An 8,694-nucleotide genomic window follows, 5' to 3' on the forward strand; every position below is an offset into this window, starting at 1 on the left:
AGAGAAGCACTTTCCTGCCTTGCAAAAGGCCACAATCCGGTAGGCCTGCTGATCACTGAGGGCTCCTGCTGTAAAAAAAAGTGCTTGTGCACTGAAATGTAAGAAGTTAAGGGAGAAATTATTGTATTGTTTATTGACTTGCAGTGAAATTGTATTGGGATGACATGTATTAAAGTTTTTTTTTTAAAAAAGAATAATTCTCTTCTAGCACTCTGTCTGATTGTACTTGTACCTGGTCAGCTACTTGAGAATTTGTAGCTCTGTACCACTTTTATTGATTCATTGTCCTCTAATGCTTGATTGTCTTACCTCGCTTGTAAGTCGCTTTGGATAAAAGTGTCTGCCAAATGATTGAATGTAAATGTAATGAAAAATGTCTTCCAAATTATTTAATAGTCTATTATTTAAAAATGTAATTTGTAACAAAAATCTTCAAACAAAAAAATAATAATTGGAATAATTTGCACGTTTACATTCTGACTGTTTGAAAGGAAAAGATTGTGAACACATCGTTTGAGACCTAAATTGTTTTCATTTCACTGTTAGATTGGAGTAAAGCTTGCAAGCCAATTCAGCCAGACTTGCTACAATCACACATGACACACTACTTGCTGCAACATAAATCCAACATACCCTTTACCATGAGGAGGGGTATTTAAACTGTCAGTGCCCCGCCGAATGGTTTAGCCTGCTGCACTGCTAATATGCTAACTGCTGAAGACACCTGCTGCTACCTGCTGCTCAGTTAGGTCTTTATAAAGAAGCTAACCTGCCATCATATGTTCATCATGTAACTTCAGGATGACTCTTTGGGCGAATAATTTTGATTGCTTGCTCTCTGCTTGTGCATCAGCTGTTGCTGGAAGTGGAGTTTACCTGTCCTGCTGTCAGCTTTGGATCATTGTGTGTCACTGCTTCACATCACCAAGGTAAGAACTTGTCAACATGCATGTAGTGAGCAGGTGATGTGTGTTTGATGGTATTAAAGGTACAGTAAGAGGCTGCCTAAGCTGATGTCTTAGTATCTGTATTTGCTGCAGTAATGGTTGTGGATTACTTCCTTGTAGTTGAGCTTGTTTTTATTTTGGCTGTTGTTTATGCCACACTTGAGTTATGGTTACATGCTGATGAATGACATAGTGGTGAAGTGTGAGTATTTATGTATTATGAGTGTTATGGACTGAATTGTTGTTGTTGAGTTTTTTTTTTTAGGTGGTTTTATATTGTCCAATTGTAATCAAGAGCTGTAGTAGAGCTTAGATGTACACCTTACTTTTGTCTTGCACACAGTTCACTCACAACATAATTTCACTGTAATACTGGCTTGATGGGACACTCAACATAGTTTTGTCTCACACATTTACACTTTATCTGCACTCTTTATATTCAGCTAAGCACAAGAGACATTTTAACTTGAAAGCAATGGGTGTTTGTGGCAGCTTGGTTTCATAATGAACTGTGGAGTTCCTTTTCTAAAATTTATTCTGTTGCTACACTCAAGTGTAGTTGTATCCGTATACTGCTGGTCATCTAATGCATAGGTAATGACTTCATTACATTCGTACCATCAATGTGTACTTCATTTTCTACTCTTCCTATTATATCATCTGTTTTTTGTTGTTGAAGTTAAATAATAAGGCTGGTGATTTTCTATATTTATCTTATGGTCAAAGAATCTCATGTGCAGAGCCAAACCAACAATGAATTGATCTACTTACTAGTATTGTGTCTATCCAAAGCCTGATATATATTATTCCTCTGTGTCGTCGACCTCTGTTGTTGTCCAAAAACTATTAAAAACATATCACTGAGTGACACCACAGCACTAGGTGACATGTTCCTTCGTCACAAAGAGTATGGACACATTAGGCTGTATAATAACAACAACCTCTTGACTTTATACTACATTTTAAATTCTCAAAGAAATTCAGTACAATGTCAAGAAGTTGTAATATGTAGCACAACGAGGTAGCGAAGCTCTGTAAACTGAAATATGGTCCTGCGCATGCACAGTGGCGTTTGCCATACAAGAAACTCGTCTCTGGACGCGATGATTGCTGTTATTACTCCGTTTCTAAACAAACTACAAACTGACCATAATCTTCAGGAACAAAGGAACATGTCACCCAGTGCAGCGATGTGACTCATTGATGTTTTTTTTTTTTTATAGCTTTTGGACAATAACGGAGGTCTACAGCACAGAGGAATAACATATCAGGCTTTGGATACACACACAATACTTGTAGGATCAATTCTTTGTTGGTTTAGCTCTGCACATGAGATTTGTTGACAGTAAGAAAAATATAGAAAATTGCCAGCTATATCCTTTAATAAGTATCTGCTGCTGGAAAGCTTAGGTGTCATACCTTGCTGCTGTATATTGGTTAGAGTCTGGGATTAAGACGTATCCCTCTTAATTCACTAGAGTATATTCCTTGCAATGGTTGGAAGTAGTTTGTTGGGAAATGACCACACTCAAGGAGCGATAAGGTCTAACTATCTACCCGTTGCAAATGTCTCTGTTTCCTGTTAAAAGTAAACTCCTACTAACAACCTAGTTTAGAATCCATATAGCAGATTGTTGTTATTGATAGAGGAAACAGCACCTCCTCTTCCTTTTGCAGGACTCAACTTCAGCCTGGAAATACATTAACTGCATAGTTAGTCAACTACAGTACAGGCCTCTCTCTCTCTCTCCTACACTATACAATCCTGTCTTGAAAAATCTATTCTGGCATTGAGACAGATGTGGAGGAAAATGTGGGGAGACAGCAGGGACAGTGGTTAGTCGGGTTTGATGAGACTTTCAGAATGTCAGATAGCAGAAATTAACCCTATAACAGAAAGTCCGAACCCCAGACTGTGGAGAAAAAAAACCATCTTTGTTGACTGAAAAGATGTCCCAATAACACGACATATACAAAATGGTTGTCGATGATGACTTATGTTGAGTAATGGGAGGCAGCGTTAAATAACTTTCTGTGGGTGTGAGTCAGAAACTGGAGATTTGTGTTTAATCTGGATTAACGATGACGAAGAGCCCCCATTGGCCCACAGTTTATGATTTAATGAAAGCAGGGAGGACGCAGACCCCCTGGGGCGATGTGTGTGTGTGCAGGAAAGACAGGAATAGAGAAAGAAATTAATAGAGCAAGGAGTGGAGGAGGGAGGAAGTGGGTACATACATGTAGATTTGTGTGTGTGCGTGTGTGTGTCTGTCCATTGGTGTTTAAAAGAGTGTGAGTGCAAACAGCCACTTCATGAGAGCAACACCCTGCAGAGATAAGACCGGCTAAGTACAAGGCTCAATTATTCACTCTTTGAAGGGTTTAAGAGAATTGGAGGGGATTGGAGGAGCTTCATGAAAATTGATGCTTTTGTTGGTTTAGGGGGTGGTGAAGTTTAAACGATGGCTGCTGAGCCATTAGCGGGGTCACCTCTGATCTGAGTGTATGTTGGTCATGTTGGCGGCTGAAGACTCTTTCCCCCTGACTGGGGCGGCTGCCATGACTGGCAGGAGGAAACAAGCTTCTGTTTAATGATGACGAACGATCTGACGCTCTTGAAGGGGAAAAAAAAGCTCCATTCTGTGTCTCTGCTGGCGCTCAGATCTGAATCTGCTGCGCTGAGATGATCTCTTAAATTATTGCTGAGAAGTGGTGAATGGAAACAGCACTTAATGATATGTTGTGATGTTGTGGGAGACTTCATGCTGCTTGTGTTGACAGAAATGGAATAAACAGAAGCAAATTAGTTGCTGTCTTTTTCTACATTGTTTCTGTGGCCAATATAAAGTTACATGGAAGGTGTGGTTTGCAACCAAAGATTATTTACATTATTGATTAATCCAACAATTATTTCCTGGATGAATTGTTTGGTCTTTAAAATATCAGAAAATAGTGGACAGTTTCCAAGTCCCAAGTCCAAGTTGACTTGACCAACAGTCCAAAACCCCAAAAACATTCAATTCACCATCATAGAAGAAAAAGAAAACAAACAAGTCCTCAAATCTGACAAGCTGAAACGGTGAGAATGTAAACATTTCAATTTTTTCCAAGGCGTTTTTTGCTGATCAAATCATTTAACCACCTAATCGTCTCAGCTCTAATATTTCATTTCTTGGCTGGGAGCAGGGAGACTTGTTGTCTCCATGAGGTTGCTGGAAACCGGTTGAGGCTCCAGGAAGTCACTGCTCCAGGCCAAGAAATGATGTTCTGCAATTTGTCATTTTTACACTTTAGTTTTTGTACAGATTACACAAACAAGATGTAACGTGTCAATCAGTGAGCTTTAGAGGTGCTGGTAGGATTTTGCTGCCTTTGGACGGAGCCAGGCTAGCTGTTTCACCCTATTTCCAGTCTTTATGCTAAGCTAAGCTAAAATTCTCCTCTCTTCAGCTTGAGAGGGAACAGATACGTATGTGGTATTGATCTTTTCATCTAACTCTCAGCAAGAAAGTGAATAAACGTATTTCCCAAATAACTATATTGTATATATTGCATAGTAAAAATGTCCTTATTTTCTATTGATTTATGTTTTTATGGGAACTACATAACATCGTGCACATTGCCTGTATCTGTAAGTAACTGTTTAGCCAGGGTGATACGCCTTAAGAAAGACGACACTGAAGTGATGTGTTACAGCTGCTGTCAGGTTTCTGTTGTAGTTTTGTAGTGATCATTAAAGTAGAACAAGTTGGACTGAAGAAGCTGTCCCTGAGCTTTTAGACTTACCCACAATCTAAAATTAGTTATAATGTCCAAATACTATCAAGTACTAAATGCAAACAGTACCCGGCTTTACATTAGAGTTGCATCTAATGATTATGTTTTTATAGGTTATTCTGCTAGTAATTTTATTGACAACCATTAAGCTTAAAATGTCAGAAACAAGTGAAAATTGCATGTCACAACTTCAAGGTGATGTCTTCAAATTGCTTGTTTTTTCTGAACAACAGTGCAAAGATATATTAGTTTCAGCTCTAGAATAAAAGCCAACAGCAAATTCAGCACCAGGATCAAACCATCACGTTTCAGATTTTACCCCCCAAGAAGTTAACATGAGACGGACACAGCAGGAGTCAGAGAGCCAACAGCCCTGAAACAACAGCACTAACAGCATTTCTGCCAGTCTGTGGTAGAGTAAGAGAAACATCAAGACTGCATTTGTACAAATACACGTTGAATTCCTCAGATTCACAAAAGACGGGCAGGCAGGAACGAGATCAAAGTGTGGAAACATTCCTGTGTATTAGGTTCACCTGTCAGAGCATCTAAAGACATCAATCATAGTTTCAGAGGAGGGTGGTCTGCAGGGAGCTTCATGTTGCAGTATGGCCGACGTCTTCTCTGTAGTGGTAGTGGAGAAAAATTGGTGCTGCACTGTCAGATAGAAACATTCAGCACTGCTGGGATCAGTCTGTTAACACAGGTTCTATGTTCAGAAACTTCTCTCACTTATGGAAAACATTAGAAAACCATCTTGGTGCACTTTATCATATTTGTGAGGGTTAAAATTTTGCTCTCAACTGGCAGTCCAGCACGATGTAGATATACTGTACTACTACTTACATTACTGTCTATGTAAAATGTGCCAATTGAAATACCTAAAATGCTGCCTATGCACAATCAGGGCTGGGCAATAATTCAATGTTATCGTATATCATCTTTTGGTGGAATCTTAAGATAAGAAAGAACTTTATAATTCCCTTAATCCCCATTATTAATAATCCTTAATCATAAACTTTTACAGAATTATGACACTGACATGAATGATTTAGAGCAAATTGTGATTTAAAAACTCAAACATAAGTAGTTAAGGTTTTACATCTATAAAAAAAGTGTTTTGCAGGATGTAACATGTGGAGAAAAGTCTATTGCATGGAGCATCAGTTCATTAATTAATTGGCAATTTTGCATCCCTTTAACATGTTGTGATTTCTATGTATATCAGAAAAATGGTTATTGTGATACTGATTTCAGTCGGATCACCCAACCTTTTTTCCCACTACTTTCAAATAGGCTTCTACATACCACAATGTAAATGTCTACACACTGTACTGTACTACTAGTCTATTTTGCACGACTCTTGTTTCAAACATGTGTTGACCTATTTAATATCTGCATTTAATGCCTCAACAAGTTTATATAGCCTACTGTATGGGCCAAGAGTACATTCAGAAACATTTACACAATATGAATTGCTGCTTAGTATTTTCTGTGATATTCTATATAATTTTTAAATGATTTTTTTGTACAAATTCACATTGTACATCTGTTTATGGCATGCATGTATATACTACACCCCTGTCTATAACTATCCTCATGTGAAATATGAGCGTATGTTCATAAGCACATGGGATATAGTGAGCACTGTAGCTTTTCAAGCGTTATGAATGCATTTTGTGTGTAATGCTGCTCCTCTTTCACCTCATTACAAGTCCAGGTTAATAATGTTTAATGCAACATCATTTCATGCCTGTGAAGTTCCACTTTGCATGCATTAGCAGAACAAGAGAGTGTGAGACTTATCTTGTACGATAAGCATTGCATTGCAAAGCGGCCAGATGTTAAATCCCAAATAATTCGCCCTAGATTTAACTCTTGCATTTATTTCTCTGCCAAATCTGGCTCTGCTTTGTGGCTTTAAGATGTAGTCTTTCATTTCCAAAAGTGAGAATGTTTATATGCTACTACAAATGACCTATGGTTTTGCTAGCTTTAGCACGTGTGAGTTTGTGTATGTGAAGAAGTCTCATGTTTCCTGTGGGAACTTCATGCAGAAAGCTGCACTGAGTGACGATTCTGGACTTTTAGTTGCTGACGGTTATAAAAAGTGAAATGTGAGCGCATTCCTGAGGGTCAAGGTAGAGCTGTGTGGCTACACAGCTGAGGGCTTATTGAAAGATGAGTGCTTAGCAGGAAATTAGCCCACAGTAGGATCCAGAGGGGTCACAGAAACATACATGCACACACATAAGTGCATGCGTCCTTTTTCCCCTATGCCCCTCTTCAGACTCATAAAATGATCATCATACCAGTCCCCATGATTATGTTTAGGCGGTAAACGGACTGCTGAATTGTAACATGACCTGATGTCTTTGTTGTATAAATCTAAGCGCTACAGAATCTATGACTTGTAAAGTTGTACAACTGAGCTGCACTCTGGCATTGCATGCCCCAGATTTGGGGTGGGAGTAGTGTTGGAAGGCTGTGAGAGAGCGACAGCTGACTAGCTGGGACTAGCTGGGAGGAGGGGGAGGATGGAGGAGGAGGGGGAGGTGGTGGTCAGACAGTCAGCGTCCACTGCTGGGATCCCAGGGGAAACTGAGCCAGAAGAGAAGGCCGTACAGTTGCAGCTGTTGTTGCTCTCTCTCTCTCTCTCTTACACACACACACACACACACACACACACACACACACACACACACACACACAGATTATTCTTAGCCTGTCTCTAAATGAGCCCAGCGTCTTTTTTAATCTAGGATGCTCACTGACCTGTTGGTAGAGTGTTATGTAAAGTTCTTGGGAGATGGAGTTAAAACTGAGAGAATATTGATCAAAACACATTTGGCAGCATAAGTTACATTTTACTGTGGGGGAAAAAGTTAGACTTCTCTCTCATAAGTTTCAGTATGAGTAGAGATACTAACATCAGTGGCAAGTTGTGGCTTTTCTCTCCTGTATAAATGGACTATTTTTGATTATTTTCGGTATTGATTAATGTGTTGAATCGTTTAATCTGTAAAATGTCAGAAAATAGTGAAAATAATGTCTTTGAATTGCTTGTTTTTTCTGATCAACAGTAAAAATCCAAAGATATTCAACTTACAATTATATAAAAACAGCAAATCAACACATTGGAGAAGTTGAAACTTGTGAAAGTTTTGGCATTTTTGACGGATAAATGACTTAAATTATTAATTGAGTCTCTGTTAATTAATTGTTTTTCTGTCTGATTGACTAGCTGATTAATCAGCTAATGATGAATGTCAGTCTGAATTAAAAGGATAGCCATTATGCTGATGTTACAGTAACATCACTTTCTGCTTCGTCTTAAAAGCATCTTTGTTCTGGGCCGCCTTATTTCAAGTTCAAGTTCACTTATGTAGCTGTTTATCACAAGTATGACTCAAAGGACTTTACACAGAAAGAAAAGCCTGTCAATCAAACAATAAAACGACGCAATGCAGTAAGCAACATGAAACACAGAAACAGACTAAACGTCACAGAATATTATGTCTCAGAGTTATTTCTACACTATAAACCAGAGATGTTTTACGAAACCCCTGTACCGTCGCAGGCTTACTTGCTTTCCTCGGGGGACAGAAAGATGAACTGATTGATGTAGTTTGATGTGTATCTCATAAAAAGCATCTCAGGGATTGAGTGTCATGAAGTGCCTGTGATGAACCGCAGGGCAGCGCAGTTTGTGTTCTTGTTGTTTATTTATTGAAGACACTGATGGAGTTGTGCTACAGATTTAGAATCAATTTAGTGCACAGTCGATGCACAGGCAGTGAGTGACTTGCTGGCTTTGCCCTCAGTGAACCTGTTAGTCATGCAGCAGCACTTTGCTGTTGCAGAGCAAAAACAAATCACACTAAGAGCTGCAGCTGAGAGCACAAGCTTGATGCTATGGTCTGATGTTTTCCTCTTGTGCCTGGGTAATTCTTACTTTTTATTGGTTTTT

At 38.9% G+C, this 8,694-nt stretch overlaps 1 long non-coding RNA gene across 4 annotated transcripts in view; it reads left to right on the plus strand.

The window, feature by feature from the left end:
* The first annotated feature begins 688 nt into the window (after window positions 1–688).
* LOC121894525 overlaps window positions 689–8,694 on the plus strand; it is a 35,740-nt gene continuing 27,734 nt past the window's right edge. For 3 of the 4 annotated variants that reach the window (XR_006095558.1, XR_006095559.1, XR_006095556.1), the window contains exons 1-2: window positions 689–744; window positions 854–929. This is a non-coding gene — a long non-coding RNA (uncharacterized LOC121894525). Of the gene's footprint in view, window positions 750–853; window positions 930–8,694 lie in introns of all 4 variants that reach the window. The other variant, XR_006095557.1, reaches the window with a different exon arrangement.

Source organism: Thunnus maccoyii, chromosome 3 (assembly GCF_910596095.1).
Source record: "Thunnus maccoyii chromosome 3, fThuMac1.1, whole genome shotgun sequence".
Classification (NCBI taxonomy): domain Eukaryota; kingdom Metazoa; phylum Chordata; class Actinopteri; order Scombriformes; family Scombridae; genus Thunnus; species Thunnus maccoyii.